This window comes from Vipera berus, assembly GCF_964194415.1.
Source record: "Vipera berus genome assembly, chromosome: 4".
Taxonomy (NCBI): domain Eukaryota; kingdom Metazoa; phylum Chordata; class Lepidosauria; order Squamata; family Viperidae; genus Vipera; species Vipera berus.
Genome location: NC_138206.1, coordinates 5,112,273 through 5,122,521, shown reverse-complemented (window position 1 = coordinate 5,122,521; position 10,249 = coordinate 5,112,273). Strand labels below are relative to the sequence as shown.

General features: G+C 49.3%; 1 protein-coding gene across 2 annotated transcripts in view; it reads left to right on the top strand.

Moving 5' to 3' along the window:
• PAK1 (p21 (RAC1) activated kinase 1) overlaps nt 1-10,249 on the top strand; it is an 83,331-nt gene that overhangs the window by 25,421 nt on the left and 47,661 nt on the right. The window lies entirely within an intron of this gene.

The window sequence follows — 10,249 nt, the reverse complement described above, 5'->3', positions numbered from 1 at the left end:
TTAGGATGATTTAAGCCACAGTATCTTTACCCTGACATGCTAGTTTTCTACTTGCAGGATTCCTCCCACCCTTTTTAAAAAAAATATAAAATAAAATAAAGGCTATAGATTGGGTTAGAAGGAAGACGAAACCAACTTAGACCAGTCAGAATTTTTTATAAAGCTTTTTTTTAAATGTATTCTGTCCCCGGGTAGCTACTGTTTTTAAAAATACCATCCTCAGTTCTCAGTCTGATTTGAGGCAGATTCCGATTCCTCTTCCTCTTTCTGTCATTTGTCTGCAGCACTAGAATTAGTTCCGTTTTTGGGTTGTGCAGCCTGAAAAAGGAAGCACTTACCGTATATACTTGAATATAAGCCGACTCGAATATAAGCCGAGACCCCTAATTTTACCCCCAAAAAATGGAAAAAGTTGGTGACTCGAGTATAAGCCGAGGCTGGGAAATGCAGCAGCTCACCTTATGCTCCTCTCCAGAGATCTTCCCTCAGCAGCGGCCGGCAAAGTAGCTCGCACGCGAAACAAGCCCGGCAGAGGAGCCGGAGCGGCGAGCAGAGGCGCCCGGCCCAGATCCTGCAAGGCCCGGCCGAGACGCGCCCCCAGCAGCGGAGCTGCTCCGGCTCCTCTGCCGGCCTTGTTTTGCATGTGAGCTACTTTGCCTGATGCTGAGAAGACCCGCTTGGGCACTCGGGTTGGTGTCAGTCTCCGCAGGCCCTTCTCGTTTCCAGGAACGTCAAGCGCGCTTGGCTCTCCACCCCCACGGCAGGGCAGGGCAGGGCAGAGACTTGCTCGCCCTTCTGACGGCCCTGAAGAGAAACGAAGGGCTTGCAAACTCCCCGCGAGAAGCTGGGCGAAGCGCGCGGCTGGGCGAGTGTGTGCCTGCGCGCGTATTTACGAAAGAAACGCTCCGAGAGTTCTTCTTTCTCCGCCCCCTTGGGGGGAACTCTAGCGACTGCTGTAGCCGCGCTTCTCTTCTCGGCTCCGAAAATAGGGATTTCTACTCTCTCTCTCTCTCTCTCTCTCCCCTCCCCACCCCGCATTCTCCTGCCTCTTCGATTGCGACAATAAAAGGGCGAAGGGTGCGCTGGTTTCTTCCTCCTTCCTCCCCCCTCCCCTCCCCTCCCCGATTGTCAGGTGAGGCAGCTGGAGGTCTGGCCGGGAGATTGTAGCCGTTTTGAAACGCCGCGTCTTGAAACGCCCGATCAGCTGATTTTCGGGTGGAAGAGCCGCGGCTTGAATCTGTTTGCATCTGCCTGAATTAGACCGAAACGGCCTGAATTTGACCAGAGTTGCTTTGTAATGGCTGGAGGAACTGCAGAGGAGGTCTTGCCGGGAGATTGTGGCCGTTTTGAAACGCCGCGGCTTGAAACGCCCGATCAGCTGATTTTCGGGGCGGAAAGAGCCACTGCTTGAATCTGCTTGTATTTGTTTGAACTTAACCAGAAACGGCTCGTAATGGCTGGAGGAACTGCGGAGGGAGTGAATGCTCCAGCCTGGAATATTTGGAAAGGCTGGGGGAACCGGATGAACTGCAGCTTAAGCGACTGTTGCCGGAGGAGCCATGGCTTGAAACGCCCCAGTTTTGGGGCAGCGTTTGCTTGTTCCCTCCCTCCCTCCCTCCCTCCCTCCCTCCCCTCTAAATCCTTCCTTCCTTCCTTCCTTCCTTCCTTCCTTCCTTCCTTCCTTCCTTCCTTCCTTCCTTCCTTCCTTCCTCCCCTTTCCCTCCTCTCTAAATCCTTCCTTCCTTCCTTCCTTCCTTCCTTCCTTCCTTCCTTCCTTCCTTCCTTCCTTCCTTCCTTCCTTCCTTCCTTCCTTCCCCAGCCCTAATCCGGAAAGTGGAAGGAAAGAAGAGTAAAGGCTGGGCGGAGGAGGAGGGGAAGTTTAAAAAGGGGGCGGCGTTCCCTTTAAAAAGCCGCCCGCCACGCCGCGCTCCCTCGCAGCACTCGCGGCGGCTGGCTTCTTGGCTCCCGGTCTCCCCCAGGCTTCCCGGCTGTGATTGGCGAGCGAGCCTCCCGAGCTCCGGCGGCCGTGACATCAGCAGAAGCGGAGCAAGCAAAAGCGAAGGGGGAAGTCTCCCCTCGTCCCGGGAGACTCTCGCTTTCCCCCACCCCCCACCCCCCACCCTCCCTACATCCCGAGCCTTCCAGATCTTCGCCTGCCTACTCGCGAGCAGGCATGTTTTCCAGCCAATCCGGGCCTGGGAGCAGGGCGCCGGCAGCACGTCCACTTTCCCCGCACTCTCCGTTCAGACGGCGCCCTTTGAGCCTGGAGTGATGCGGACGTCGGAAAAGGGCGCCGGGCGAAAGCAGCGAAGCGGGATCGCCGCGTGCCCCCCACTCCTCCTCCTCCTCCTCCTCTTCTTCTTTTTCCTCCTCCTGGTCGGCTTGACACCCCCATTTCGGCTGCTTCGCAAACTGCTTCCTCCACCCCACCCCACCCCACCTCACCCCTCCCCGCAAAAGATGCCGGGGTCGACAGCGTTTTTTCTATCCGGAACAAGCAAACACGCAGGCAACCCTGCACTATTCAGCTCAGTGAAGTCACGCTTGAAACGGCTTGAAACGCCCGATCAGCTGATTTTCGGGGCGGAAAGCGTGCGGTGTTGTTGTGTTTTTTTTCCTCCCCCCGAAAGTGAACGGCAGCTTTCCGTACTAGTGTATTGGCATGTCAAGACACCAGCACAAAGACCAAGGTACAAGGAGCCCTCCTTCAGTCATTATTGAAACATTTGATCAGCCCAACTTCTTCTTCTTATTATTATTATTATTAAATCTGTTTTTTAACCAAGCGTGACTTCACTGAGCTGAATAGATGCCGGGGTCGACAGCGTTTTTTCTACCCGGAACAAGCAAACACGCAGGCAACCCTGCACTATTCAGCTCAGTGAAGTCACGCTTGAAACGGCTTGAAACGCCCGATCAGCTGATTTTCGGGGCGGAAAGCGTGCGGTGTTGTTGTGTTTTTTTTCCTCCCCCCGAAAGTGAACGGCAGCTTTCCGTACTAGTGTATTGGCATGTCAAGACACCAGCACAAAGACCAAGGTACAAGGAGCCCTCCTTCAGTCATTATTGAAACATTTGATCAGCCCAACTTCTTCTTCTTATTATTATTATTATTAAATCTGTTTTTTAACCAAGCGTGACTTCACTGAGCTGAATAGATGCCGGGGTCGACAGCGTTTTTTCTACCCGGAACAAGCAAACACGCAGGCAACCCTGCACTATTCAGCTCAGTGAAGTCACGCTTGGTTAAAAAACAGATTTAATAATAATAATAATAAGAAGAAGAAGTTGGGCTGATCAAATGTTTCAATAATGACTGAAGGAGGGCTCCTTGTACCTTGGTCTTTGTGCTGGTGTCTTGACATGCCAATACACTAGTACGGAAAGCTGCCGTTCACTTTCGGGGGGAGGAAAAAAAACACAACAACACCGCACGCTTTCCGCCCCGAAAATCAGCTGATCGGGCGTTTCAAGCCGTTTCAAGCGTGACTTCACTGAGCTGAATAGTGCAGGGTTGCCTGCGTGTTTGCTTGTTCCGGGTAGAAAAAACGCTGTCGACCCCGGCATCTATTCAGCTCAGTGAAGTCACGCTTGGTTAAAAAACAGATTTAATAATAATAATAATAAGAAGAAGAAGTTGGGCTGATCAAATGTTTCAATAATGACTGAAGGAGGGCTCCTTGTACCTTGGTCTTTGTGCTGGTGTCTTGACATGCCAATACACTAGTACGGAAAGCTGCCGTTCACTTTCGGGGGGAGGAAAAAAAACACAACAACACCGCATGCTTTCCGCCCCGAAAATCAGCTGATCGGGCGTTTCAAGCCGTTTCAAGCGTGACTTCACTGAGCTGAATAGTGCAGGGTTGCCTGCGTGTTTGCTTGTTCCGGGTAGAAAAAACGCTGTCGACCCCGGCATCTTTTGCGGGGAGGGGTGAGGTGGGGTGGGGTGGGGTGGAGGAAGCAGTTTGCGAAGCAGCCGAAATGGGGGTGTCAAGCCGACCAGGAGGAGGAAGAAGAAGAAGAGGAGGAGGAGGAGGAGGAGTGGGGGGCACGCGGCGATCCCGCTTCGCTGCTTTCGCCCGGCGCCCTTTTCCGACGTCCGCATCACTCCAGGCTCAAAGGGCGCCGTCTGAACGGAGAGTGCGGGGAAAGTGGACGTGCTGCCGGCGCCCTGCTCCCAGGCCCGGATTGGCTGGAAAACATGCCTGCTCGCGAGTAGGCAGGCGAAGATCTGGAAGGCTCGGGATGTAGGGAGGGTGGGGGGTGGGGGGTGGGGGGAAGCGAGAGTCTCCCGGGACGAGGGGAGACTTCCCCCTTCGCTTTTGCTTGCTCCGCTTCTGCTGATGTCACGGCCGCCGGAGCTCGGGAGGCTCGCTCGCCAATCACAGCCGGGAAGCCTGGGGGAGACCGGGAGCCAAGAAGCCAGCCGCCGCGAGTGCTGCAAGGGAGCGCGGCGTGGCGGGCGGCTTTTTAAAGGGAACGCCGCCCCCTTTTTAAACTTCCCCTCCTCCTCCGCCCAGCCTTTACTCTTCTTTCCTTCCACTTTCCGGATTAGGGCTGGGGAAGGAAGGAAGGAAGGAAGGAAGGAAGGAAGGAAGGAAGGAAGGATTTAGAGAGGAGGGAAAGGGGAGGGAGGGAGGAAGGAAGGAAGGAAGGAAGGAAGGAAGGAAGGAAGGAAGGAAGGAAGGAAGGAAGGAAGGAAGGATTTAGAGGGGAGGGAGGGAGGGAGGGAGGGAGGGAACAAGCAAACGCTGGGGCGTTTCAAGCCATGGCTCCTCCGGCAACAGTCGCTTAAGCTGCAGTTCATCCGGTTCCCCCAGCCTTTCCAAATATTCCAGGCTGGAGCATTCACTCCCTCCGCAGTTCCTCCAGCCATTACGAGCCGTTTCTGGTTAAGTTCAAACAAATACAAGCAGATTCAAGCAGTGGCTCTTTCCGCCCCGAAAATCAGCTGATCGGGCGTTTCAAGCCGCGGCGTTTCAAAACGGCCACAATCTCCCGGCAAGACCTCCTCTGCAGTTCCTCCAGCCATTACAAAGCAACTCTGGTCAAATTCAGGCCGTTTCGGTCTAATTCAGGCAGATGCAAACAGATTCAAGCCGCGGCTCTTCCACCCGAAAGTCAGCTGATCGGGCGTTTCAAGACGCGGCGTTTCAAAACGGCTACAATCTCCCGGCCAGACCTCCAGCTGCCTCACCTGACAATCGGGGAGGGGAGGGGAGGGGGGGAGGAAGGAGGAAGAAACCAGCGCACCCTTCGCCCTTTTATTGTCGCAATCGAAGAGGCAGGAGAATGCGGGGTGGGGAGGGGAGAGAGAGAGAGAGAGAGAGAGTAGAAATCCCTATTTTCGGAGCCGAGAAGAGAAGCGCGGCTACAGCAGTCGCTAGAGTTCCCCCCAAGGGGGCGGAGAAAGAAGAACTCTCGGAGCGTTTCTTTCGTAAATACGCGCGCAGGCACACACTCGCCCAGCCGCGCGCTTCGCCCAGCTTCTCGCGGGGAGTTTGCAAGCCCTTCGTTTCTCTTCAGGGCCGTCAGAAGGGCGAGCAAGTCTCTGCCCTGCCCTGCCCTGCCGTGGGGGTGGAGAGCCAAGCGCGCTTGACGTTCCTGGAAACGAGAAGGGCCTGCGGAGACTGACACCAACCCGAGTGCCCAAGCGGGTCTTCTCAGCATCAGGCAAAGTAGCTCACATGCAAAACAAGCCCGGCAGAGGAGCCGGAGCAGCTCCGCTGCTGGGGGCGCGTCTCGGCCGGGCCTTGCAGGATCTGGGCCGGGCGCCTCTGCTCGCCGCTCCGGCTCCTCTGCCAGGCTTGTTTCGCATGTGATTCCGGGCCAGGTGCTGCTGAGGGCGAGCAGAGGCGCCCGGGCGACCCCAGCAGCGTCAGGCAAAGTAGCTCGGCCGCGCGCAAGTCCTCGGTAAGTTCTTTTTTTTTGTTGACTGGAGTATAAGCCGAAGTGGATTTTTCAGCCCAAAAAGTGGGCTGAAAAATTCGGCTTATACTCAAGTATATACGGTAGTTGCATCAGATTCCTCAGGAATCAGTGTGTGCGTGTGTGTGGGGGGGTTGTTATTTTTTCCCCCCAGCTGCTGGTGTGAAATGCTTTCCCTGTTGAACGGCTGCCTGCGGTGATGCCCCTTTTAAGGCAGATCTGCCCGTTAGATTTTCACACCTTACTTTCAGCAGAAGGAGAAACATCTCCAACCCAATTTAACGACACGTTTTTCCTACTAATAAAAGGCAAACTGGCCAAACTGCAAACATCTAAACAGTCACCAGGTGGCAGCAAAGTGTTAGCAGATTCTGTGTCTCTTGTCTTGCCATCTAGTGGTTCTCCGAATCTTTGCAGCCCAGATCACTTAACCTTAATACAGGCGGTCCTCGATTTACAACAGTCCGTTTTAGTGAGTATTCAACATTACAAAGGCATTGAAAAAAATAGAGGACCATTTTTCACACTTACGACTAAGTAGCATCTCCATGGTCACGTGATCAAAATTTGAATGCTTGGCAACTGATTCCTATTTACTGCTAAGCTTGTAAGCCGCCCTGAGTCTTCGGAGAAGGGCGGGATATAAATGGAATTAAAATAAATAAAAATAAAAATAATGATTGTTTCAGTGTCCTGGGCTCACGTGATCCCCTTTTGTGACCTTGAGAAGCAAAGTCAATGAATGGGGAAGCCGGATTCACTTCACAACCGTGTTACTAAATTAACAACTGCAGTGATTCACTTAACAACCATGGCTGAACAAGTCGCAAAACTCACTGTTAAGCAAAAGTGTCTTGCTTAACAACATAAATTTTGGGCTCAGTGGTGGTTATAAGTTGAGGATTGCCTATATACCGATAAGCCTCGACATACGCCTGGATATTTAACAACCCTGGGAAGGCAGGACCAAGTCGAAAAAAGTTACGAATAGTTTTGAAACACTTTGCAGAGCAGAATGTCGGGTTCCAAATCTTGAGTTCAAAAGTTGCACCAAGTTTCCAAAAAATTGCATCCAGTGAGGCTTTTATTTTAGGATTTGCTTAAATCCTATTTCCCCTCTTAAACCCAATATATTCCCAGTGCAGTACAGATAATCCTCGGCTTACGACCGCAACGGAGCCCAAAATTTCTTTTACGAAGTGAAACATTTGTTCAGTGAATTTTGCCCCGTTTTACGACCTTTCTTGCCCCAGTTGCTAAGTGCATCACCGAAGTTGTTAAGTTAGTGACACGGTTGGTAAGTGAATCTGGCTCCCCCCTAATTGCTTATCAGAAGGTCGCCAAAAGGGATCACGTGATCCCCCGGGACACTGCAACCGTCATAAGTACATGCCAGTTGCCAAGCCTCTGAATTTTGATCACATGATTGTGGCGATGCTGCAAGGGTCGTAAGTGTGAAAAAGGTCACTTTTTCCAGTGCCGTTGTAACTTTGAACAGTCATTAATTGAACTGTTGTAAGTCGAGGACTGTTATAGAAAATTGAAGACACAAAAGATAAGGGAAAAGGCAAGGAAGGTGAATCAGAGCAATCTCAATTGGACCAGACCTTCAGAATACAGTGGGATAATTACAGTTTTAGCATAAAATGAATGTACATTCGGTGTTGAGGTTATTATTATTATTATTTTAAAAAACCCTGAGCAAAAATACTTCCCTTTTAAATCGGGGGAAACTTCTCTGCTAGCTCTCATTTCCTGCTCCCCATTTGTACCCATTTCAATTTTCAGATCCTTAAAAAATAATTGTTTAAAAGAACTAAAATATTATCACACTGTCATATTTTGACACAGTGGCAGTCACCTTTCTCTGGAGATCACACAGATTCTCCTAAGAGTGCTGAAATTTCAGCTTTCTTTCCCAAACTTCAATTGCCAGCTGGGGAATTCTGGGAGTTGAAGTCCACCCATCTTCAAGTTGTCAATGTTGAGAAACATTGATCTGGATTACCGTATATATTCGTAGATAAGGTAAAGAGGTAGGTGCCAAAATACACCCCCGAATTGGATTGAGCTTATTCACATGTACATACAGTAATACTTTTCCATACATAGTGGCAGTAAGTAAGCCCATCCACAGATAAGCTGGCTCAAATTTTTAAGCAAAATACCATGAAAAATGGATAATCTGCGGATTACCCACTGATAAACCAGTTGTAAAAATTAAGCCATATGAAAATTTCAAAGGTCCGCTTATCTGTGGATGGGCTCGTCCATGAATATATACGGTAATATCTCTTGTTCAGTAGGCCATGAAACCATTAATTTTTTTAAACTAATAAATCTTCCTGCAAAACAAGTTGGTTTGGACAGCATGAAGGGTTGCGAATCCTTAATATTCTAATATGTCCAGGCCCAGCCTTTGTTCGGAATAACCCCTTTGCTTGCCTTTTCACTTTTGTAAGCTTTCTGAAACCAGGAATTTAAATGTCTGCTTACTTAAAAGAGTTTTTCAAGCCAATTAATTGAATTCTTAATCCTCACTGCTGCACGTTTTTCAAACTGCTTATTATTAACTGCAGAAAATAGCTTCCAGAGATGACTTAAATTGGTGATGTGTAGGGACTACGATGCCAAAAAAATTCTCTGCAAATGTGGCTAAATTTAAGACTTCAAAACCTGAGGCCCGTTTTTCTCAACTTTTGACAACTTTAAAATGGGTGGACTTCAGCTCCCAGAATTTCCCAGCCAGCCATAGGGAAGAAAGGTCGCAAAAAACAGGGCAAACTCATTTAACAACTGCCTCGCTTAGTAACAGAAGTTAAGGGGGGGGGGTCAACTCTGATCGTAAGTCAAGGACTATCGCTAGCGTAAATCCATATGTGAAGCTCTTGCTGACCCCGTAGGAATCAACCCAAGGAGTCTTAGTAGATTCTAGAATTTTCTGCCCCTGTTGGATCAACCGATGGGAGATCAAGGTGGGATTTTGAATGGATAAAAGCAAATTCTTTATTTCCTTCGTGGAATTGGCACAGAGTTGAGTTGAGAATTTCTAGAGACTCTAGAAATGGAATCCATAAACAGGATTTCATTTTTAATGTGTGCCAGTGTGCCCACAGTAAAAAAAAACCACGACAATAAAGGTTATCTTATCTTAAAATGGGGTGGCATGCTTAGATTCTCACAACATGCTGAATTGGATTAGTTAAAGACCTAATATTTACAGGAGTCCAGCATGTTAAAATGGGCTAAGTTTGTTCCTGGCTTAGCATTTTGCACTGACCTGGTCTGTGGTTAGTTTCTGATTCAATGTTTTGTATGAATCCAGAAAACAGGTTAATCAAGTGAGCAACTTAAACCCAAATGCTGGTTGCTTGTGTCGCTGGGTATGTTGTGTGAACTCAGCCAGGGTGGACTGTAAGCCAGAGTTTATGGCTTAATGTGTTCTACAAAGCCCTCTCTGGGTGTTGTTTGTTCAGCAGTCTATGGCTAAAGAAATCGTGGCTTGGTATGTGATTTGAAACTGACCGTAATGTGACTGGCTTGTTGGGGGCTTTTTGAGTGTATTTAAAAGACACTCTTCTGTTGACTAAATTAAGATGGGTTGTGTGGTTTGTAGCTCCGTGTTTTATAGGAATCCACCCATTATTTTCATATTTATTCATCAGATTTTCCCCCTGCCTTTCCCCTGCCTGGCTGAGGAATTCTGGGAGTTGAAGTCCACAGGTCATAAAAGGGTCAAGTTTGAAGACCCCTGGTCTAGTGGTTAAGGCACCAACTGGAAACCAGGACATGGGCTTCAGGCACACTGGCTGAGGAATTCTGGGAGTTGAAGTCCACAAGTCATAAAAGGGCCAAGTTTGAAGACCCCTGCACCGCACCAAGCTGGTCTGTGAACTGTTCATTTTATGAGGAGACCTGTACATTAAGCCATGATTTGTTAAGCATCCTTTGTAAAAACAGCAATTAAGCCTCCTTAACCTGGGTTAAGCCTAGTGGAAGACTTTAGTTTGCATCAGTTGATGGGGATAATATATTAGAAACCCACTCAGTTGTTATTTTTAACAAACTGTAGTTTAACAAGCCATCATTTGGCAGGTCGTGTGAACAAACCCATTGACATCATAGGTATCTGTTGTGTTATGCCATGGGTGTTACAATGTTCTTGCATGTCCTGATTATCATTACCCACTGACATATCTGGGCTGAAGCCCAGAAGTACAAAAAAGCGGCTAAAATTTAAAAGTACTGGTAGTTCTCAACGACCCAAAATTTCTGATGCTAAGAGAGACATTTGTTAAGTAAATGTTGCTCCATTTTACAA